This window comes from Lepisosteus platostomus, chromosome 2 (assembly GCF_059453375.1).
Source record: "Lepisosteus platostomus isolate fLepPlt1 chromosome 2, fLepPlt1.hap1, whole genome shotgun sequence".
Lineage (NCBI taxonomy): Eukaryota > Metazoa > Chordata > Actinopteri > Semionotiformes > Lepisosteidae > Lepisosteus > Lepisosteus platostomus.
This window is the reverse complement of record NC_142612.1, coordinates 8650575-8675831: the sequence shown is the minus strand read 5'-3', so window position 1 is coordinate 8675831 and position 25257 is coordinate 8650575. Positions and strand designations below refer to the sequence as shown.

General features: G+C 38.3%; 1 long non-coding RNA gene across 1 annotated transcript in view; it reads left to right on the top strand.

Annotated features, from left to right (window-relative positions):
• LOC148675862 (uncharacterized) overlaps window positions 1-17320 on the top strand; it is a 55816-nt gene extending 38496 nt beyond the window's left edge. Inside the window, exon 2 of the long non-coding RNA XR_015924870.1 lies at window positions 12566-17320. This is a non-coding gene — a long non-coding RNA (uncharacterized LOC148675862). The remainder of the gene's footprint in view (window positions 1-12565) is intronic.
• The last annotated feature ends 7937 nt before the right edge of the window (window positions 17321-25257 follow it).

Below are 25257 nucleotides of genomic sequence, written 5' to 3'. Positions count from 1 at the left end.
ATTAAGGCCTACAGTGCTGAATTGCATTAAGCATCGCTGAATGAAAGTGGGAAAAGTGGATATCAGAAGGATACTTCAAAGATCAGTCTTAATGTTTTGGCCAAATAATTATTACAGAGCGCAGATATAGTCACATTTTTGTCATTATCAAACGCTCTCAAAAACGTTAACGTTAATTTTGCATGTACAGTATGTATGTAAATATGGAGATACATTTCTTTATAGTGTAATATTTTCTTCATAAATTAATACCATTAGTGCTTTGTTTTATTTTTTGTTTACAGGAGGAAATCCCCCGATTTTCATGTCTGCTTTCCCCACAATGAACATTTCTATTGTGTTTAAGTAGGATATTGAATAATCTTGTTAGTTGTGACATTAAATGTTAAATAAAAAGATTTGTGGTACACAAAAGTTGAATAATGCTGTAGGATAATTCTGATCCATGTTTGTAATGTTTTACAACAAAGAATAAATGCATTTGTCAATGAAATTACTGCTATGTAACCTACTTATCCCAACAGTGTATCCCTATTGAATAGCTATGAAGCAAACACAGCATTGTGTGTTAGAGAGTAATTACGGCTAAAATTGTCTTTTATTAATGCAATGTTATTTTCAGTGTTACTGATGTAGTTAAGCGAAAAAAAATGTTTGAAAAGGACTGAAAATTGCAAGTATTCAGCCTCTTTCACTCTCTTCATAAAAATTTCCTAATCTCTCATACTAAAATCACAATACTTCTCCAAACAACCACCAGCCTGAGGTCATTGGCTTATGTCCAAGTATCAATGTGCAGATACTCTTTAAATTTCCATCACCACAAATTAAAAGTAAGAGCTTTATTGCATGCTAGCAGATTAAGTCCATACTCAAGAACAGCAGAAATATTTCTCCCAGCAAACTAAGGCACACAGCAGATTTCTCACTTTTTAATGACATCTATTTGAAATTCATTTGAAATGATAAAAGCAATATTATCAGCTATCAATGAATCACATAAAGATCATAATAATTGAAAAAACACACATTCCATCTGTGAAGGTTTCATCTGTGACTATGTGCTTCGGCAGTCTGGAACAAAATGTAAATTTCCTTTTCAATGTCAATTTATCACTTTTTGAGATGTTATACATTACATATATGATATACACCTTTATAATGAGTAAACATGGGGATAGAACTAAAGTCATACTGTATGTACCTCGGGCACAGTTGCTATTGAAAATTGTTTTCCTTGTGTAGGTGCTAAGAGAAAGAGAAATAAATGAAGTTTCACAGTATACAGTACAGGTTTGGACATCACTAACAAGTCTTAGTATGTTATCATTCTCAAAAGGATATTTCCTGTTTCCTCATCAGTACATACATGGAAGTTATCAACTGATGTTCAGGAGGGATAATGACAAATTATCTCACTCTGCTGTACCTAATCACCCTTATTACAATACTAGCTACATGTACTGAACTGAAACTCCTCCCTTCACATTAATCTCCAGCATCCTTTCTTGCTGCTCCCTCTTGATTCACTGTCTGAATGGGGTTTAAAGCCCTCACCCTATGGCCAAGAGACGATCCATTAGCCAAGCAGGTTGAGCCAAACCTTTCTCACCAAATATTCCAAGCATTCACAAAGCATTTCATTCTTGAATGTAGTGAAATACCTCTTATGCGGGCGGAGCAGAGTGTATCCCGCGGCCTGCAGAGGAATCCTACTCCGTTGGACCCCTGAGAAAGGCCCTTCACCCCATCTGCTCCAGGGGCGCCATGTAAATGGCTGACCCTGTGCTCTGACCCCAGGCTTCTCTCCCTGTCTGTGTGTCTCATGGAGAGCAAGTTGGGGTACTGTATGTGAAAAGACAAATTCCTAATACAAGAAATAGTATTTGGCCAATAAAGTTATTTTATCTTAAGTGAAGAACAATGCTCATTTTACTTGTTGCAAATTAATTTGTTTCACCTCCTTTCCCTGCTCAGTTTCACCTGCATGGCTGTCCAACACTTGTGGCTGCTAAATACTGTATTGAGAGGTTGTATAGCCAATAAAGTCTGTGTTTCCCCACCTAATATGGGTCCAAAAACACATAAAAGAGAAGACTCGCAACTACTTAGGACTCTAAGAATGTTTCTTTGTTGCCTTTTCTGTTTTCATCTCCCCGATTTCCCACTGATCATTGAAGAAGCAAACTTTTGCAGCATGTGATTATGTAATTATGGTTCTGTCACTGTGCACCTTATTTATCTAAAAATTAGAAATGGTACAGGACTTTTACTCTTCACAAGACAGATCCATCGTTGAGTCTGGCATTGTCTTTGTCATTGCAGTTGGAAAACACACACTGAAGGTTTTGCAGTTGTAATCATGTGAGTCTCAGCGCTATTGCGAGGTGTCAAAACTTATCAGATGGTCGATGGCAGATGGCATACAAGGCAATGTTGGTTCATGGGGATCTTACAATACTGATAGACCCTGCTGTGCGCCATTATTTAAATACCATAGGGTAAAAATTACATTTGATTTTTTCTTGTGGCGTATTCAATCCGTGGATCTTTGTATGCTCTTTTTTCTCATAAGCAGCATTAGCACGTAGTAGTCTGATCCTGTCAGGTTTCAGAATCTAAGCAAGGCTGGGACGGGAGACTACCAAAGAATCACAGGTTGCTTCTGCTAGTGGTGTTGGTGGAATAGTACTCTATGTGACACTCTTTCCTGTAGACTCTTCCGTTTCCAAATCAAAGCCCCAGTATGGTTGCTGGGGTCACTGTGTTGTAGGCAGTGTCATATTAAACCAAGGTGCTGACTACTTTTTAATTAAATACAGCATCAGCCCATGACACGTTTAGAGCAGAGGTTAAATCTACAATGGGCTTGGACAATCCGGCCTACCTAGATTCCTTCATGAATTCGATTGGTGGAGCAGCTGCTCACTGCTCCACTGATCAGCTGTGCAGTGGGACTGCAGGCGCATAATACCGGCTGGGCATCACTCAGGTGGGTGCTCCAGTTCAGTGGTTGATGAAGTGGGTTCCCTCCTACTGTATGTGTGAAGTGCAATGGGATGCTTTGGGATAAAACACACAATATAAAAGCAAGAAATTCTTTAACTATCTTCTAAAATGATACTTCTTTGTGTTTGTTTTCAGAGCAGAATCAGTGCCTTAAATTTGCATTATGGATACAGACAAGATGGTGTCGTTCACTAATATAGTACACTTAAAGAATATAAGAAAATATAGGCACTATTTAAGGGCTCTTTTTCATCAAGATACCTCTGTTTTTTTGGTTAAAAATGTAGTAGAACATATAGAATAACACTCTTTAATTCTGCACTCTAATGTATGAGCAGAAATGAGGTTTTCAAACAGTTTATTTGGGTCACAAAAGAATGAGATAGGAGAAAATGTCACCTTAGCAGAGAACCGCACAGTTCTGAAAATTATTTGTTTTTTAAGGTTTTCAGGTTAAATGTATGCTACTGATATCAGTTAATGAACCAAGGTAAGGACAATTCTTTTCCATGGTGGGCCTTATTTAAAAGTACAGTACTGGAGGCAGCATTTTTAATACTGTATTTATTAGTGTGTGTATCAGCATTTGATAGATTTTTACCTTCTTTCATTATCTGTAGATAGACTACCCCAGTGTCTGGCTTTGGTAGACATCATTGTTGTCTATTAATAAGCATCAGAAATACTAAGGAAGATTTGTATGATTGTTGCATTCATAATTGACCGCAATAAATCTCAAATTAGTCTCAAAAGAAAAATAGTCTCAAAAGAAAATAGCAACTGTACGTTGCAATTATTCAATTACATGGAAATTAAAGTAGCAGCCAAATGCCTGATTTTTAAATTATCATGATTATTTTCTGTATTAGTTAGGGTGGTGTTTCCATTTTAGATTTGGCTCTGAGCTTTCTAAATTTATCTATGTAGATACAACAAGTTAAACAAAAACAGCTTTCCAAAACTGTGCTTAAAGATAACATTTCCAGGGATGATGGGTAGTTAATTCTGCTGACTGATTCAGAGCTTGGCCTTTCTGTATGGCTGTCAAAAAAGGTGCTAATTAATGGCAATTATGATATTGACTGTGTAATATTCTCACATTTTCATGAGGTAGCTGGCTGAGGGGCTACAAGTCACTCCATTCCTGCTCCATGAGGGCAGTTAATTAACACAAAACAGCCAATCCCCCACAGGTTAAAAGACTGGCTTCTCTTTTGTTAAATTTGCTGCTCCACTCCCATATGAAACTGATTAACTCTAAGAATGCTGTTTTGCATGTCCAGCTGTTTTTTTGCGCTGCCACAGCTAATTCTGAGTCTTGAGGTTTGGGATAAGATAGAACAAACATGACATTTCTAATTGTAAAGAAGAGGTTAAAAAAATGATAGACTTAACAGTCGAACACCACAAAAAAATCATTTTGCCAATAATTATGACCATTTTAAATACTACTGTGTTTTTTTATCACGTTTATTGACCAGTGATGGGGCAGTATGATAGAAATTTGTACAAGCCCCTTTGCACAAGCATCTAGAGATTGGTGAGCCTTAATTAGCAACAATAAAGAGATGTGCAGCTATCGCTTCCAACAGTAGAATGAGCAGCACTGGTTACCATTCAGAAATGTAATCCTTTTAGTTCTTCTGGTAAAAAGTGCCAGCTGCAGGAATCAGCAAACTAGATTAGAGTGAAGCAGCTTATTTCTCAGAAATGCACACCTATTTAAGAGATCTTTATGCGGGATAGTTAGGACTAAGGGGGTTTGAAACTAAAGGAAATTAGGACTAGAGGGTATCCAAAAATGAGTATTAGACCTTTAGAAGAGGCACAGGTGTGGCATTTTCATTTTATTTGTCTTTTTTATTATTGTTCACTATCCTGTTATGTGTGCTCTGGGTGATTTTCTTTCTGTGAAGGATTTTTGACATGCTGGCTAACTATTCCAGTGCAAACAGCTTCAGAGAAGACTTCAAAAGTATGAGCAAGATATTTTGTCATTAGAGTGTGGCAGTATCACACCTTGTCAGTATGCTTTTTGAAAAATGGGGAAAGTTAAAATGAAATATTGGGTTTGCCTATGGGGACTTCATATTACCACTCTGAAACATCTTTTGCATTTTACAATATTTCCTGCTTTGGGAAAAGCATGTGAGGTAGAAATGAAATATTACACACAATATATATAATTAAATAGTTTTCTCTGGACTGAGCAATTGCAATTGACAATAAAATATAAATATTTTGTAGAGTTCTTAAGTAGAAATTGAATGGATCACTATATTCTTTTTGTGGTGTTTTTGGGTTGTATTCCCTGCTTTTAAGATACATCTTGAAAAGTAACAGAGACTTGTAATAGGGTAACAACAATACATTTACAGTTTTTTATTTTTTTTAGTTCCTTGACTAATGTCAATTTAGAGACTAGAAGCAAGAATTATCTTATTGCATCTGGTCTGTGTTATGCTGCTTATACTTTCTGAAGTATTTAAGTGGGAGTGGGAGATTCTTAACTGAAGGAAAATGAAAGATTAACTGCCCATGATATTTTAAGTAACATCACGAAATTCTGCACTTATTCATTCTTACTTGTTGGGAATATATTGCGGATAGCTAGATTAATTTCAAATCACTAAAGAGTGAATTCTCAAGTTAAGAGAAACCTCTTCTTCAAATAGCCTCTCTTTATTTCCCACAGGAAATTTGCTAAACTATGTTTAGCCTTCTAAGCTGGACTGTTAACTAAGTAAAATATTTTTAAACTGCTGGAACTATTTCAGATTCCCTTATTAAACTGCAAGCAAGCTTTAAGCATTCCTGGAGTATTCTGTTATTTCATCTTTATAGATTATGGACATTTTTCCACAAAGGGTATTGTTGAGAAGAGATATTCTACCCAGGCAGGCTTGGGATTTGCTTAAGCAGCAAGGCATGCCTGTTAGTGATATTTTGGCTGAAAAATTCGTTCCTCAAACACCCACCATCACTCACATCCTGTCTTTATCCAGTTTCATAGTGATTATTATACTGTCCACAGTCAGAGAATTCTGGTCGTAATAAATGCGTTATGTTCTAGGATTAAAACAGTTAACGGAAAGTCAGAGGCATTTGCGATTTCTCATTATTGCTTCATAATCTGACTCCACACACATGCATAAACACCAGCTTAGTGCTTGTTCCAGAGAGTTCAAGTATTTTCTTAATTTTTTTTTTGTAAGAATCCACTGTGTGTAAGGATTGGTTTGAGTGTTGTGTATAGTAAAATAGAACAGGAGAAAACTCTGAAAAGGTAGAATTAATTAAGTCCAAACGACGCTTGCAAATGTACTCGCTGCAAATGGAAATTATTTTATTTTCACACACATCAATGTTAACTCTTAATACTGGACCCATTTATGTTTGCACCCTGAAGCTCTGCTACAGTGTGGCTGTCCTTTCAGTTTTACAGAGTAAATTCAATATTGTGAATGGGACATAACAGTAAAAATATGAACTTATTTACTTCTGCTGTAGAAAATCTCAACACCAGAGCGCTAAAGAATTGAATTGAAAAAATTATATGTAGTCCAGATTTCCATGGATGGATTGAAGGAAATGAATAAGCATCACAAAGACACAAAGGCATAAGCTATTTATAGGCTACATGAGTATAAGCAAAATGCCAAAGTAAAGACAACTACCGAATCTGAACAGTCTTAATTTTAATGTTCTAAGATGCAAAGTTATTTTGTACAGCAGGTCCCTCTTTTTGTGATTTCGCCTCCCGTCTGTGTGTAGAAAGTCTGAAAATCCTTGTCCTCAGTGGGTTTGTCATGAAGATGCATGGTGGATGCTGGTCCTAAATCACTGCCATTGTAGACAGGTTGTCAGATGGGTTTTAAAGAGCAGAGTGCCCTGCTGTGCAAATGGACCTCTAATCAGATGCCCCCGAAGCCTCCTGATCAAATGAGTATCTTGCTCCATCTACAGGGGTGAGTCTAATGAGCTCAGCCATGAGGCTGATTTCACTGGCATTTGTTCCTTTAAGAGAGGGCAGCATTGAGGTGTGCTAATTTCTCTTCAGATATTCACAGTTGGGTCCGAATAACTCTTCTGATTAGTTCCTTTTTAATATGCACAAAACTTTCCATAAATATTGACTGATATTTTGATTCAGTTGTGCAGCTCTGCTGTGAAATATGATATGCGCCACAGATATTATCTGCAGCTCAGTACAACAACATACAATCTTCCAGCTTTTTTTCCCCTTTTTTCTCTGCGTATTAAATGAAAACAGCAGTGTTCCATGAGTGAGAGATCACAGTACTTCAGGATTTTTGTGTTCTTCTCTACAGAAGAAATAGGAATTTAGATTCAGTTTCTCAGAACAGTTTTCAACCTTTTAAGTTAATATGAGTAGCTCGGCTGCATTTAATATGGGCTCTTGCAGCTCTTTAATCCTGAGTTCGATTCTGGCTCGGATGTCTTCTATAATGAGTTGCTATATTGTCTCTGTGTGTGTGCGATTTGTGATGGACTGGCAAACAATCCAGGCTGTGGTCCTCTGGGCTGGCTCTTCCTTACGAGAAATACAGAGCTTTCCAAAAAACAATGGCTGGATACTTTTAACATCAAGTGTTGGTTTTTTTTGTCAAGTGTAATGAGACTCATAAAAAGAAAAGCACTGTATAATTGTAGACTTTAAGAAACAGAGCCCTGGAACTGGTATGCTGTTACTGTCCCCAGAATATTTAAATACTGTACAGAAATTAATATTTTTCATTTCCATATATCAGAGATGTTCTGCAGCTAATTACTCTCCATGTATGGTAGTGTCCTTGAAATTGCAGACGTGTTTCAAATACATACAGAGAAACGAACATGATTAGAAAGCATTTTAGAAAAGGAATCCATAGGAATTTGCTACGTGGCTTTGAAAGTGCAAGAAAGCAGTCTTTACCTATGGGTGAACCTGTGTCACTTAAAAGCTCCCAAGCACAATTAAGAAAAAAAGAAAGAAAAAAAGAAAGGCAAGAATTAATTTTCATGTGTTTCTAAACAATCCTCCTGAGCCACTGTGTGCTGAGTTTATGAAGAACAATACTCCCGCGCTGACTGAATGATTGATGCTAATAAACATTGTTAGCATGTTTATAGCCATCTGTGACCTTTATGTTGCTCTCATGCCTTTTTCTACACGTGTCACAGATGACAGGTTATCCATTATAATCTTTACGCTCAAGAAACTGCAGGGTTCTCCTTGCAGATGCCTGATTGATAGGCATTAGTGCTGGCTGCATGTTGGCAGGCCATCATTACTTTAAAGGAAAAGATTTTCTGTTAAAGTAGGGAACTTTCAAGAAAATGTCAGCCACACGCAGCCTACATCAAATGTTCATGAAATTCCGTAATGGAAAAACTACCATATAACTAATCAGTAATATACATAATTAAAAGTAGAATAAAAATACCGCTCATTTGCCCTTTTTCAATCAGTATACATACACAACCCATAGAATATTTTTTTTCTTACAGTGCTTTGGGCACCAGGGGAATTTAATTTGAATTAGAGGTGCAAAGGCAGGCAATCATATAATGTGATGCATTATTTCTGCAACTCTTTGAGGACACAGGAACAACACAACTGTGGCTCTCCAATCTCAGGACAAGGCAAAAGAGTTTTTTGAAGCCACATGTTTTCAATTTAGGAACATCCTGTATGAACCATCAATGCTAAGATCCTCTAATAGAGATGAACTGGCAATCCCAAAAGTTTTTTTTTTCTCTAACTCTCCCTTTAAATGATGTTTTGACAGTGGGGTTTTAACCATGAACTTATCTTGGGCCATACACCATACAGTATATTGAGCTGAATGCATTAGCAGTTTGGGTGTAAAGTTATGCATTTCTACCATTGTTTGCAAACCTTGAGTCCATAAAGTGCCAGAACGTTCTCAAAGGGGAGTATGAGAATCACAAGGCGGAATATGACATACCTTTAGATGTCCCTTGTAGAGAGTATTGCTTAATGCAATCACAAGTTGTCTTATTTTTTATTATGTATAGTACTGCCATTGCTGTTGTAATTGGTCATAATCTCTGTGCCTTTAAGAGATATTATAAAAAGAGGGATTCCTATGGTTATATAGTTAATATGATTTTCTTAAATACTTTATGTGTGCAATCATATATTGAACAGGTATCAGGTGTCCTCTATTCAATACAGAAAGCTTCAGTATAAAGCTACAGTACCTGTGACAAATTATCAATGTTCTTCAGACATGGTGGGTTGAGTCTATGGCAGGGAAGCTTAAGTCCACTGGATGACAGCCTCAGCCCAAATCATTTCTTCTCTTTTACACACCAGTAGTGCAACGAACAATTCTTTCCGGGCCCTATGCAGACGACACGATCCAGATTAGCGAGGAAACACTGGGGAAACAGCCATGCAGGAGAGGGTGTGGAGACAGGGGGGCGTGTCCAAAGGGTGCAGGTGTCCAGGGGTAGTGATTCCGGGGTGAACAATCCATATAAAGTCCAAACGGGGAATCCAAGACAAAAGCGAGAGTCCTTAACCAGGCAATCCATCCGGGGATTAAAACACGGGAACCGGGTCGGAACCGGCGGAGGGGAATCAGGAAATGAAGGTTAAAAACCTAACGGAGCCGGATGCGGCAGGACGAGGGCTCTCACGACGCGAGAATCAATGAGGAATTGAACACAGAGCACCAGCTCTGTGAGACAGCAATACTTACCACTGTGCTACTAATCTGCAACTTCAATATTGTGATGACTGTTTAGTTAACATTTAAGCTAAAACCTGATTTGATTTTAAAGAAAAAACACTATACACTAATTGCTGAATAGATTTTACATTCCATTTACAGTTAAACATTGTTTATTGGTAACAGTGCCATGAGTTTTTTCACAAATACTTGTGATTTTCCGTGGCAGAAATTTGAATATAATCTTGGAGAATTGATCAATTTTGTTATTACTAATAAATCATTTTTTTAAAAGGCTGAATTTCTGAAAGTGCTGCACAGCTCGAATGTGCTTAATAACATGAATGTGTTAGTTTAGCAGCAGGTGGAAAAATAGAATGCCAAACACATATTGCAAAGACAATTTGTCACCTGAAAGAACCCAATTTAAGATAATCTGTGATCCTGTGTGTTTTGTGAACATGCTGCTAACTGGAATATGACAATGTTATCATCTACATTAAGCTGATACTTTCAATTGCAATAGTGAGATATTTTAATGTAATTCATAAGCTTTTATGAGAGACAGGATGCTTTTATGTCATTATGCAAACTTATATTTTACACATTACAATTTTACTGAAATTTATCGAAGTAGCTTGACTTAAAATGTGCAATGTAGGGAACATCTTTAAAAGAATATGCCAGGGAAAAGTCTGTCAAACACCTACTGTATATAATTGTGCTACTTCAAAGAAATTATACATATCTGTCTCAGATGGGTGATATAGCTCTTGGATAGGTGACACTTAGGAAGACATCATAATAATCCAAGAGGAACTGTTTGTTGGTCTTTTTAAACTTAAACTGTATGTTGTGGTCTTTTAAAACTTAAATTCTAAAACTAGTATCCAGGTTCATGAATACCTGTGCTCTTCAAAAGGTTTCATGTCCACTTTTTCTAAAACTTGATAGTTTGTGGTAGGTATGAACCATAATACCTTCACTATTTTCCCATTCTGGTTTTACTAAGCCACTGCAGAGAGAGTTTTATTTTAGTGGATTATGAAGTGAGTTTCCTCTTACGCCAGAAAATTAAAGCTTTGGGATTCTTCATCATGAATTGATATGTAAACACAGGTTATCGTATTAAAATGATCAAATCATTTATTATTAATTAAACAATTGCAGTAAATTATTAGTATTAATAAGATAACAAGTAATAGGTTTATTCCATGCTGAAAAAAAAAGAAGAAAGAAAACACAACGTTTCGGCCGTGGAGCCTTCTTGACACACCTGAGTTTGCTTATTTTCATTGTTCCTTAAAGACACTGGCATCCATCCATCTGTTCTCAGAAAGCCTGTAATTCCTGGTAAGGGTCCAGGCAACCAGGAGCCTATACCAACTGCACAGGTTCCTCAGAACAGGACACAAATCGATAGCAGGGCAATTTAGAAACATCAACTGACCCAGCCAGCCAGCACAGCTGTGTGAGGTAGGAAGAGACCAGAGGACCTGGAGAATACCCACGCAGATACGGGGTGAAGACGTAAAAGCCAAATAGTCAGTATGTATCACCTTTTAACTAGAAATGATTTGGAAGAAGGAGGATTAAACAAAGACATTCAATGTGAGCTTTGTGGCGCTCAGTCACATCCCCTATATTGCATGATATAACAGCCTCCAGTCATTCAGATCTGCAACCAGCATTTACCAGCATAATATGCTCCTTCTGTGATCATCCTGTGGATTGTAGGGGTTGTAAATGTGCTGCAATGGACTCCTGAAACATGGAGCAGTGAGTTTAGATACTTTGAGAGCATTCTCTCACTTTAAAAAAGACTGAGGAAATGTAGGGTTTATTTATTGAGGGAATAGTAGAATAGTTCAGGATGAATAAAGAGAAATAAATAAATGATTATATTAAACTAGTATGTTAATCACAGCCCTATTAAAATGCTTGGAATGTCTCTTTAAAAAAAAAAAAGTGGAATTTTTCACATGGACATTTCATTAAAGGCTTTTCTTAAAGCAGAGGATGAGCCCATCTGCTGGTTCACATGATGTCACTTGTAAAATTGTTAAACTGTTTTCAGAATTGTATGAGCTGGGAAAGGGTGGAGTTTGGCTTTTCACGACAACAGCTTCCCCTAGTATGACAGAGGTGTCATTAGTATTGAATGTATGTGTCAACTTTCCCTGGATAATAAGACTGTCCCTTTGTAGAATTATCTAAAATATTTTGCCATTTCTGTTAAAGGTCTCTTTTCTATGTTTTATCTAAACATTTCTTTAACTTATGAAAAAAATGTAGTTTTTTACCTCTTGCTCTGTCTCTGCTAGTCATATTCTCATTACCTGTCCAACTCCCATTCTCCCTCTTAATTTTCCCCACATCAGCTCTATCTCTCAGATCACCGGTCTCTCACTCTCTTCTGTACACAGCTAAAGAAGGCTCCACAGCTAAAATGCTGTGTAATTTACTGTTCAGTATGGAATTGGCCTCTTGTTCACTTGTTCATTTTAGGCACCATACTGGAAGAGATGAACTGTAAAAAGATAAAACATAAGAATGGTTACAAATATGAGGCCATACAGCCCATTTAGCTTGTTTGGTAGTTACTAGATAATTGATGCATAGATCTCATTTAGCCATTTCTTGTAATGAAACCAGGGTATCAGCCTGAAAAACATGGCTGGGTAGTTTGTCCCATGCTCCACAAATTTAGGAGCAGCACAGAGCTGTTAGAAATCCGTGTGTGAGATCTGAACTGGTACTTTTTAAAGAAATTGTGCTCATCACACTACACGTCAGTCCACAGAGCTGGTGTTTCAGCCACAAGTGCAAAACAGTTTGCTTTGATTCTTTCACAGGTTTGATGGCTGACAACGTCAGGGACAAGAAAGCTGCTGCCTGAACACATCACTGCAATGAAGGAAGTGAAACAACAGGTTTACAAGGGTACACAGCTCCAGGCTCACCCCGAGGGCTCGTGGATAGCCGATTGGTACAACAGCGGCACCAGGAACAGCTCATGTCTGAGATCAGAGAGGCCGGGGTCCTCCTGAAACACTGAAACAGTCTGGTTCTCTCAGGGGAAAGGGCATCATGTAAGTCTTTTAGACTCCCAGCAGGGCAGGGCAGGGATTTGAAGTCACTTTACAGGGGCTCTAAAAACTCTCAGGACAGAGTAGCCCTATTTTTAACTCCTGTGGGGATGGTTGGTAGAATAGTCAAAAGGCGGGGACTTGCTGTCTCACTTCCAAAAAGAAGCTTGCAGGATCCAGCAGTCTTTACTTCTTACTACAAGCCCCACACCATGTTTGTCACTAGTCAAACAAGTAACCCAGTCCCAGTGTATCTGAATCAGATATCAACCCAGCAGTCCATGAGCACTACAGACCACATCAAATAGAATATATCAAATAGTTTCATCCAGTGTTCTACAGAAATCGACAATTTGCCTTCAGACTGTGGCTGACCTGTGCTGTGCCCGCTTGCTTCCTTCAATATGAGGACATTTTGACATTGATGTTGAAGGCCCGGGGAGGTATATGGGTGGGATGTTATCTCCAGTCCTCATCCGTTGGGACACAAGTCAAACTGTTGAAACCCCTTTGGCATTCTGAGGCTACAGAAAGAAAATCACAAGATCCTTCATTTCAAGCCCAATAGACTCCTCCAATATACAAGCACATCCTGCTGTGACTTACATGTATGCAGTTTGTCCCCTTCAAGGATTCAATTGGTGTCTCCCAGGCTCTTGCCATCCCCAAGCCATAGAGCATGTCCAACAAGCCATGATGAACTTCAAAAAGGTCGACTTTACAGTGTGTTAAAACTCAAGGCGATCGAGGTTCCTAGAGGATTATTTCACCATAATGGGCTCAAAGCTCACGAGACACTGTTACAACAGCAAACAACAATGATGGGCTGAATGGGACAAGGACAGATAAAAGACATTCCTAAAGCTCTTCTTTTTTATATCTTGAAGGTAGTGTATTTCCTTTCAAAATAAACCTTTGGCAAGGTTTCAGAGCTTATTTGAAAAATAACCATCAGTTTTGTACACAGTTGGCGGTGGACTGAGCTGTAGGACTGAATTGCTCTGTGCAGTTGTGTCTATGGCTATGAAATGAACTTGAAACAAATGAAGTCCATTATAAAAACAAAATCACGCTGCATTATTTACTTTATCAGTATCTCAAAGTCATATTTTCAAGTGACAAAATTAATAAGAGGGTGTCAGGAAAATATGCAAGAACTGCAGCATGCTAAAAAATCTACATTTAAATAAGAAATGCACAGAGCTACCACACCACATTTTAAAATGCTTATTTTAATGACAATAAACATTTTAGTGATACTGTATGCCATCTGCTCTAGCCTTGCTGAAGAAATGTGAAGTGCAGGCTGTTCTCCGAATTCTGAATTTGTAACTGTGTTACTAAGTTGCTTTGGAAAAGGATTAGTCTGTGCTGGCGCAGATGACTAAGGCTTGCAGATTTCATGCTAGCAAGAAAAGAAGAAGAAAAAGAAAGCAGGCAATAAAGGGCTCTGTAAACATTACCTGACAGGGACACACCAGGTAGCTATAAACAATAATTATCTGTGAAGAAAGAGGTTTCACTTGCTTACCACTAATCGTATGAAGACTGTCACCTTAGCTGTAGGTTTATACACCAGTGCGAGACGACTGTATTTGTGTTTTACCCTATAGTTGCCTGCAGTACACTGAATTCGCCTTTTGCACTAGTAACAGAGTGGAAGTTCAGATCTATATCATCACAAGATTCCATTCTTTCCTTGTCTTTAATTAGATGCATTCAAAATACATGGTCATTAACAGTGTATTAACACTCCAATTACCTTGTATTTGTGGTGTATTTACACACTGAAATACAAGTGTATACAGTACATGTACTGTAAATATACAGTAATCATATTGTAACTGCATTATGTAATTATTACTTTACAACAAAACTTAAAGTTGCTGGCATGGCCGTACAGTAACAGTTTTCAATTCATGTAATCGTACATTACACTGTGATGTGTGAACTTATGAATGAACCAGCAATCACATTATAAATGTACATTTGCACAGCATGCTGTTCTATACTTGTGTGTCCTAAGTATCAATTAGGTAATGCAGCTACAAATTACAAGGTAATTAATGGGTAAATAGACTGTAATTAATTTTACTTTATTCTATAAACAGGATGTATAACCACATACCTGCAGGTGACAATGTTTAATATAGTTATTTTCAATATTATTTTCATCCAAATACTAATAAAACAAACAGAGAAAAATTAAGCTGCTTATTTATGTAAGATTATTTTAAACACTGCTCGCTTGTTTCTCTTACTAAAAATTAAAATAGCTGTATGAGAATCTGATTGTTGAGAGAGAAAATTGGAAAGTCGGTCAAAAGCAGGAAGATACAAAAAGACTCTTTTAACTCTTTTAAAGTCCTTTTTAACTTTTATCTTGCGACAGTGTAAAGAACTGAATTTATCTCTCTTGATTCTCCTGATTGGCTTTTCTGTTGAACCACAGATTCTCTCACTTTGGAGCACTGACAGAGATACCGAGATACCAACATATCACCAACGAAAATATCAAATTACATATTCCTTGGAGAATCTTAACACCCCAGGGACCTTATTATTATTATTATTATTATTAATATTAGGACATTTTAAACACCAAGCTAATTATAAGTCTGATTTTGATGGAGTTCCAAGGTCAAGAAAATGGGCTCTTTGAGACTTTGGTTGGGGATTATTGTTTCAGGGTTTGAGGAACTGGATCTGGAGTGTTGTAAAACGCAACACAATGAACTTGACAGACAGCCAGATTTCTGTTCTCAGCCAGTTTAGGGTTACTATAATCTCATTATTATGCTTGAAAGACGACAAGTAACAGAATCTCAGGTAGCCTTTCTGTCTTTACTCAGCCGCATCTTCTCTTTTATACCGATTTGCCTTGATTACCTGAACTGCTGGGTCTCAGTTTTCAACCACTTATCTTCCAGAAATAATCATCTGATCAGCCTTTCAAGGCTCATGCGACAGTGGACAGTTTCTAATGGGTCAAACACTAAATTAACCCCTCAGTTCCACCTCCTGAGGGATTACTCCAATTACAAGGAGAGGTTTTTATACTTGCTGCACTCATACGAAGTTTTATGAGAGGGACTGCAGCTCGGGAGAAGAAATAAGCAGAGCTTTTTAGACAACAATATGCTGTGTAACACTACTTTTGAGACTCACAGTGCAATATCAGTGTGGGACAAGATATGAGAGAATTGAAAAAAAAAATCTGGGAGATGAAATGATCCGTGCTGGATGAAAGAAAGAAACTGTCTTATAAGTGTCGGGTGGGTCAAATGTGAAACTTTCAAAGATTTTTTGGAAAATGCTAGGAAGATATCAGAAATGACGTAAGTCAACAGCAGAATCATCGTGCTGTTTTTTAAAGACAATTGATTTTGAGCGTGCAGATTTAAGAGCACATCATAGAGATCTGTATTTCCCTCTTTTGAGTAACCAATTGTTTTGTGTATTTTAAATGTGATTTTCTTGTATTTTCTATGTACAATTAAAGAGCACATACTGTAGATCCTTATCATATTGGAATGCTGCATTTAACTTCTGAAATGCTAAGAGCTCAATAAAACTGACCATATTATTTCTCTCAAGTGATTGAACAGAAATTAGATGACCTAAAAATCAAGAAAAGGCAGGCCCTCTTTGCTGTACCCCAGATTAATTCCTCCTATCCATTAATTCAAAAATGATTAAAGCCAAGTCAAGAGTTCCCCTCTGTGTGCTGCTAACAGAAGCCCACTACTTAACCCTACATGCTTGAGTCTGATCTTGCACGTGCCACAGACATCTGCCAGTTTTCCTACTGTGAATCTCACAGTCCCTATAGGAGAGGCAGTATTGACTGGAGGAGCAGCGCAGCTCCTGTTGATGATACTGCTGTCACAGTTGCAGTAGGAAGCCAAAGGGCATCACTGTTGTGTGCGACGTTGTCTACTGCCTGGCCAATTCAGACTTGGCGGTAGTACAGTACACCTCCACTTGAGGATACCAAGATCACAGCTGACTGAAGCCACTGTCCTGACTTGACCCAGCAATGTCAGGAAGCATTGTATATAATGATATGGATGTTCCAATCCTGCATTCTAAGCAAACATCTTTACTGTTTCTATACATTATGCTCTATAAGGTAGAATTCAATATGAAGAAGAGATTTAAATATAAGGAAGAAATCTCTCAAACCATGTGTATGTTTACATCAAATAATGGAAAGATGCAAAGTTTTGCTTACATATTTGCTTAAATACAACCTGTTGCATGCTTAGCCAAGAATGTCCTTCCCATCGACATTTGAGATGTTTGTATTGCACTTCCTGCAATTGTGGCTGAAAACCCTACGAGAGGGCAGCAGGTGAAGAAGCACACTGTCAACCCCATTCCCCAAGGAGCAATGAAGAAAGTCTTCCATCCTCCATCACCTGGTCACTTGGAGGAAGACAATTTAAGCCTTTGTTCTGTTCTGTGTTTTTGCCGTTTAAGGCACTGTAATGTAAATAAAAGAGCACTGTGTTTACCTAATGGTTGTGCATGCCTGTCTGTTTCTCGAGACATAGCTATAAAACGTCAGCACTACTGCACACCACCCCAGAAGTGCCCCAACCATTAATTAACTATCTTCTTAAACTGCATGATGAGTAAGATATTCATTATTACGATGAATATCGTAATTAGAATATAAGATCTTTACAGAAATCTTCAGTGGTACCATGTTCTCTGCAACAGAAGATATAAAAATGTTATCAGACAGTGTACCTGTATAGCTGCTATGGTTTGCTTTGTAAACCATATTGTGTTGGCACTACCTCAGAAATCTGAGCTCCTCCTTATGCTCCATGCTCTTCCACAACTGAGAGCCAGGAGAGGCCATTACCTCACTGGTGTTGTCATCAGTCATAAGAATGAGGCCAGGACACAGTGTCTGTACAGATCCCTACACATATGACATAAATCAGTCACAACTAGAAACAGGTAACAGAAACTGTTCACCAATTGATTTGGAATTTCTTATTGTCTTATTTTCTTTGAATACACTCATTTGAATGTAATGAATTGAATAAGTGCAAATAGGATACCTATATTGGCTAAACTGTACAGTATATTCTCGGACAGAATTTATATACAACAAAGCAATCGGTTTGCATTTATTTAATACTGCTAAATACAGAAATCAAAATAATAAAATATCAAAATAAGAGCATTGGCAAAAAAGTTGTAGAAGCTGAAAAGGAAAATCAAAAAGACTTACTGTAGATAGAATTCAGGACAGGACAAACACCTGGAAGATGACATTTAAACTGCAGAGTATTTCATCCATTCATGTATTTTTTTAACCATTTCTTCCAACTCAGGCCCATGGGGGAGGCGAAGCCTATCCTGACAAAAAACAAGTGTAAGGCAGGGTACTCTCTGGATGGGACATCAGGCCTTTGCAGGGTAAACAGACAAACACACACAACAGAGCCAATTTTCCCAGAAGCCAATTAATCCTCCTACTGGACTGTTTTGGGACTGTGGGAGGAAACCAGAGCACCTGGAGGAACCCCTCCTGAACACAGGGAGAATACATAGACCCCCATGCAGAGCACAGATAGCACCCCAGGTCTGGAACTGAATCCGGGGCCCCAGTGCTGTGAGACAATGATGCTAACCATTGCCCCACCATGCCACCTAGATATTATATAGAAGTTTGCAAGAACATGATCATTAAATATGAGATTTGAAGCCATGATTTTAAATAATCCACTTATGAAGAAAATAACTTCCTATAAGAATGACTTAAAGAGACAGAATTCAGTGAGCAGTTCTCATTAAAGAACCCCTTCATTGGTTCACACAAAAATAAAATTTATCTAGAGCTCAATTTGCACTTTTTGGCCAGCTGGATCAAAAATTAGTTTCTGAGTTATGCTCAGAAGAGAGGGCCGTAGTATGTAGAGAGGGTTCAGGAGAATGTAAAGACACAAAGGAAGCTAGCTCGAATAAAGTTCTATGTGTGGTCTGATACAACATACTATAAATTCAGGAAAGATATTTCTGACACTGACGGTAGGTAAAACTCATTTAAAGTCAGTGTCAAAGCCCTTGTGACTTATCAGGAAGGGGCTCATCGTAGTTCCTGTAGTGTTAAGCAGACTAGAGAGCACATGACTCCACTCTGAATGGGGTGGCAGCCCATTGCGGGGATACCCCCCCCACACTGCTGGTCCCCATCGAAAGAGCTGGGTGAACTGGGGCAACTGGGGAAAAGCTCATCATTCAGGAGTACAACAGTGCTGACAATGGGGACTTGAACCCACCACTAATTACATACAGTAAGAGTCTAAGAGCTGACTCACTGCGCTGCGAGGTGTATGAAGAAAAGTTCTACTTGGAGAAGATCAGGATCCGAAACACGCATCTGAAACACTTTGTTTTTCCCTTGATAATGCTGTTATGAGTACGTCTGAATTAAAGCCTTTGCAACACAACTGCAGGAGTTTGCAGGAGGAAGATTGGTTTTTTAACCATTTCTTGAAATATGTACTAAGTACAAACAAGCACTGTATTTAAAATATCCATGTTTCATATTAAAATATACAGTATTAAACTACAATTGACATACAGTACTGCTGCCAATTTTCAGACTAGAGATGCCTGCACATCATTATTTCTGTTCCATTTGGCGAGGCAACCAGCTCCTGTTACGAAAAACCAGAGAATTCATTAACCTGGTCATTATTTCAATAGTTCATAAAACACGCAATGGTCAGTGGCTAGCATTGCTGCCTCACAGGGCTAGAGCCTTGGGTTTGGTTTCTGGTGTGGCGTCTGTCTGTCCTCCTTGTGTTCACATGGGTCACATGGCGCTGGTCTGAGTGTGTGCATGTTTATGTCTGTCTGCCCTGCAATGGACTGGTGTCCCATCCACAGTATATCCTGCCTTGAGCCCATTGCTTGCTGGGATACGCTCCGGCTGCCCTGTGCGTGCCCTGTCTTGGGGATAAAGCTGAGTAAAGCTTTTAGAAGGTGGATGGCTAAAAACTTGTAACTGTTTTGAAAAGAAATGCATGGTAATGTTGCCACTATTCACTGCCTTTTCAAGAAATATAACATTAGTTCTAATTTCTCTATAGCTTGTACCACTCCTGCTATGTTTATTTTAATCTGCTTTCACGTAACGTGTTGGTGGAGCACATCTTGCAAGCCCACTCTAAAATAAAACCATTCACTGACGGTTCATGCTGCATTGAAGCAGCCGTTTAAATACTTTTGATTGCAGATCAAAGTGAAGTTGTTGAGGAATGGAATCATATATATATATATGGGGGGGTATCACTACAGGTGCATAAGAGACAGCTAATTAAATTTTAAATGTTTCTAATGAGAGTATTACTAGCCAATCTAATGAGGATTCTACTCTCTCATCTGGATATTGTATATGTGAAAAAGTGGCGTCCGTATACAGTACCTTTATGTATAGATCAACATGTACTGTTATATATATAGTGTGTATGTATACTCTCTCTATATGTATTGATTGGCCCTCTGTCGAGAAAGTGCATGGTGGACTCGATCAGTACGGTACTTTTACAGTAACAATTTAGTAAGGCACCCCACCCCCTTGGCTGCTCACTGTAAAATAAGAAAACTATTACCCAGCTTGGGTAACAATGGGCTCCCACAGTGCTCTTCTGCTTCCCTCACAGCTGCCAGTGAAAGTGGAAACTACAGCAGCAGGGTAACATTATTCTCTTACAGCCGGCTTCTATGGCCAAGTAGCCCTCCCACCGCCTGCCTGTATTTTAAGTGCAAAACAAGGGAACAAGTGACATTTTAAAAGTTTTGACCTTTGTTTTTACATTGACTGAGGCAAACATTTAAAAAGAAAAAAAATCTGAAAAATAAATGACTGGCACCAACTCCAATAGTTAATAGTTTTCACACTGCTATCTTCCGTTTTACCTACAAGGAGTCTTTAAATTGCCTTGAGGGAACGTTAGTGTCAAGGAACTCCATTACAATGTGACTAATGTTTGCGTGGGGGATAAATACAGCAAAAGCAAATTATTTATTTTATTGAGATCAGTGCGGCGAATGGGCGTTCTGAAGTGTTTGTTCCAGCAAGACTTTCCTCGCTACAGAATGAGACCCTTATAGAGGGATCAATGAAATGTATTTGCGTCTGCGTTTAAAGAAGCGGTTTCTGTTCGTCTTGGATCAGAGCAAAGAAACCTCTTGAATCAAGAAACGTGCACAGTGCTTTTCTCATCTACACTAATAGCGCGCCTGTCACAGGCAAAGTATTGTTACTGACATCGTTAAGAAAAGGTAATGATATTTAAAAATAATTAAAAGCCAGCGAACACCTGTAATAGTAACGACAAACTGTATATGTTTGTTCCGGAAAGAAAAGAGAGAAAGCATTTCCATCAAATTCTTTGTTTTCTGTTGTGCCGTCTGTTCAAGTCCATCATTTTGTAGATATCTCAACCGGTATAAAAGCCACCGCAGTGAAAACGTAAAAATTGAAATAAATAGCAGAGCAGTTAGTGGTTTATTTGCACAGTATGCCACTGCTCTTTAGCCGTATAACCGCATTACAGCAGTGATTTGAGATCTGGATAATAGCATCCTAACTGCAGTTAAAGTTCAGAAAATCTACCTTCCGCTGTTCCCATCACTGCTCCTATTGAGTGTGCCTACATTACAATACGTTAGCTTCCCTTAAATTGGAACAAATTGGACGCCTAATTGAACATGGTGCTGAGTTTAATTTCACTCTCTGCAATCAAAGTGTATTTTATGTCGCTTGGAATTTTCTAAAAGCTAGATATTATTTTATTTTGTCCTTTTACCATTCCCCCTTTTCTGTGATGTTTGGAATCATGCTGAAAATTTTGTTCTGTCATTTGTTTATTTACCTATTGTATTATTTCTGAAACTACCGTAGAAAAACAGTGATCGCTCTCTGGTACGTATTCCATTCCATAGCCTTTTGTCCTCTATCTTTCCTCCGTTTGTTTTCTGTGTCTTCTCCTTAGATATCTGACTTATCTGATATCTTAGGTGAGGTGGTTTAGCTTAATGTCTCCTCGCTTTAGAATTTTTTCTTTGAAGAAAAGTTTTGCATCTTTAAGTTAAGATATAGAGATACCTATCCGTTTCTAATAATTTCTTAGTCTGATATTCGAGTGTAACCCCAACGAACGAAATCTGTTCTGCGATCCTGTTTTTCACTGTATAAATATATATATTAAAAAACAATACGGTATGTGGTGATGACTTTGGAATTAGGGTTTTGTGTTTAAATACAACAAAAACGGAACATTAGTATGTATTAAAACAACCTTTTCAAATCTTAACAATTAGAATCACATCCTTAAAAATCTCGACTTATGTTTGTTATTATTTATACGTATGCCTGAACATACTATAGAATATTTAAAAAAAAGAATCAAAAAGCATGTAAAAAAAACATATACAGTAAAGTGTCAACAATTGTTTTCTCAGATACAGTATCATTAAATGTCAGTTTTGACCGTAACATTACCTACAAAAGAGTGAGTTAATAATATTTGTTTAGATAACCCATAATTATAAAACAAAATCATTTAAATTTGACTTTGAGTCTCCCTTTGGCTTGCAGTTTTAGAATAGGCTGTGTTTCTGTGACATTCTCCATGCATACAGAAAACTCAAGATGTACAGTATTAACTGTGAATTTCTACAATATGTGAAACAGAGACAGTTTCCACCAGGAGGGAAATAATTTTCCTGGACAAGATCAGGCCACTTTGTTTCTTATTTTTGAATGGAGTTCTCTCCAGATAAGTGACCAATGGTTTACCACCAGAAGACAGATGTACTTTTAAAAAATCTAACAATTAAACAATCTTAATGGCTTATCCATACTCAAACTTTGTTTTTCATACTCAAACACCATCTTTTACCCCATTATTGTTTTTGGCTGGATCTAAATGTACAGTATATTTCCTGTTGTTTTATCTATGTTGCCTAAAATGTTTCAGCTAAATTGTACCTTTCAAATAAGACTGTTAACTGGCCTGTTATCGTAAAGTCAGCAGACGATGCCTTTGGAAACTGTACACCCTCTGCCACCCATTGTAAAAAAAGGAAACATCAGCTGATATTGCAAAACCAAGAAGCAAGGCTTAAAACTGCACACAGGCCATCGTAAACGAATAGTGCAAGAATGATATGATGTTGTCCTTGTCTTCCTTTGTAAAAACAAGTGAAAGTAATAACAGGAATGTAAATGCAGCTTCACAGAGGTGCAGCACTAGTCAATGGTCAATGAAGTGACCAGTGAACTTGGACGATGCAAGGTTTTTTCCTGCATATTTCATTCCATACGTTGCTTTGGGTTATATATTTGTTGCTAACACGACAAATAATATTCAAAACTGAAGGCAATACAGCAAAACATTGCATAAGACAGTTGAGAAATACAGTACATAGGCAAATACAGTCTATTAACCGAAGAATACATTTGATGATCAGTGCAATTAACTTTCCAACCATTTGCTAATCACTTTATCCAACCCAGGGTCGCAAGGGAGCCAAAGGCTATCCCAGCAAGCAATGGGAACAAGGCAGGATACACCCTGGAGGGGACACCAGTCCATTGCTGGGCACACACAGATACACACACACATGCCAGGGCCTATTTTTCTAGAAGCGAACACGGAGAGAACATACAAACGCCACGCATATAGGACCCCAGGAGTTAAACCCAGGGCCCCAGTGCTGCAAGGCAGCACTGCTAATCAGTGCGCCACCATGTGCGCCAGTAATTAACAAATAATTTGCTTTTTATACAGTTAAAGTTTTTTTTTATTTTAACAGTTCTGTGCATAACTTTTAAGACGATGCAAAATGTTATCAGAATAAAAGCGGATGAGACAAATCTTAGTATAAGGGCAGTATCTGGTTGTTGGGATTTACTGTAAATAGAGAAAAGAATGTAAAAAATAACAGTGATGCTTAAGCTCATGTTGGTCTTGAGCAGATTAAACATGGTAACTCGCTAGCTATATCTGCTGTGGAGCCTGGCATGCTGTAGTTAATGAATGCGGCTTAGTTGGTTTTTCCTCCAATGAAATCATATTGTCACATTCACGGCTTCAGAGACTCAATCCCACTTCACTGCGATTTGGCCCGTGTCCATCAGGGGATTCTGGAATTTGGCTGCTTCTGAAATGATTTACAGAAACCTTTAGAAGGAAACCGATGTTTTCTTTGTATTAGATACAGTCACCTCAGTTACAGAGCTGCACCCACCATACTTACGATCACAGAGGCTTGTAATGTAATCAGTCGTTTATTGAGGCAACACACAATGCATCAGGTTTCTGATTTGTGTACCATCAAAAGTTTCTTTTGCCAAGATCTGGGCACATAACAAAGAGGCATGAAGATAAGGTAACAAGTGTATGCACAGCCCCACACGAATAAAAAAAACATCTGATGGGAGTTGGTAGGCTGAATAAGTAATAAAAACTTGAAAAAAATAAAGATATGTTAATTTCTGGGGTGTTTGGGGTTAGGGTTGGACCAGGGGATTATACAAAATGTGCATACAAAAAAAGACAAGCCCTCCATATAACACAAATATGAAATATCCCATTTATCTAATCTAATAATATTCAGAACTAGCAATGCAAATCTGGAATGTTTTGGGACACATTAACTGCTGGATAGGATTCCATCCTCAAGTGAGCTACTTGGGTTATTCCATTTTTCAAACCAAGTGGAGGAGTTTAAGTACAGTACCTCAGGGTCTTGTTCACGTGTGAGGGTAGAAGGGATTGCGGATTGGTACAGCGACTGTAGTAATGAGAACGCTCAACCGAACTGTGGTGGTGAGTTTTCGGCCGAAGCTCTCAGTTTTCCACTCTACTTTCCTCGTCCTTGCCTATGGTCACAAGCTCTGGGTAGTGACCCAAAGAATGAGTTCGAGGGTAAAAGCTGCAGAACTGAGATTTGTCCGTAGGGCTGCTGGGCTTACACTCCGCAATAGGGTGAGGAGCTCGGCCGTCTGGGAGGACCTTGGAGTAACATCACTGCTCCTCTGGATCAGGAGTCAGATGAGGCTGTTTGGGCATCTGGTGGGGATGCCCCTTGGGCAGGCCCAGGATACGCTGGAGGGATTGTATTACCCAGCTTGTCTGGGAGCACCTGGAAATCCCCCAGGAGGAGCTGGAGACTGTTGCTGGGGGAAAGGGATGTCTGGCCACTGCGAACCTCATCAGGAGTAAGGGGTGAGGAAATGGATGGATGGATCCTATTGTGCATCAAACATGTCCGCATAGCAACATTGCAGGTGTTGTCCAATGAAGGACAGGGAAGACTTAGAAAACTGAAAGAGCAGTGTTATCATAACATAACATAACATAATATATTCTATATTCACAAGAGGGATGGTGGGGCTCCCGTGGAGTCTGTCAGTCTGACCC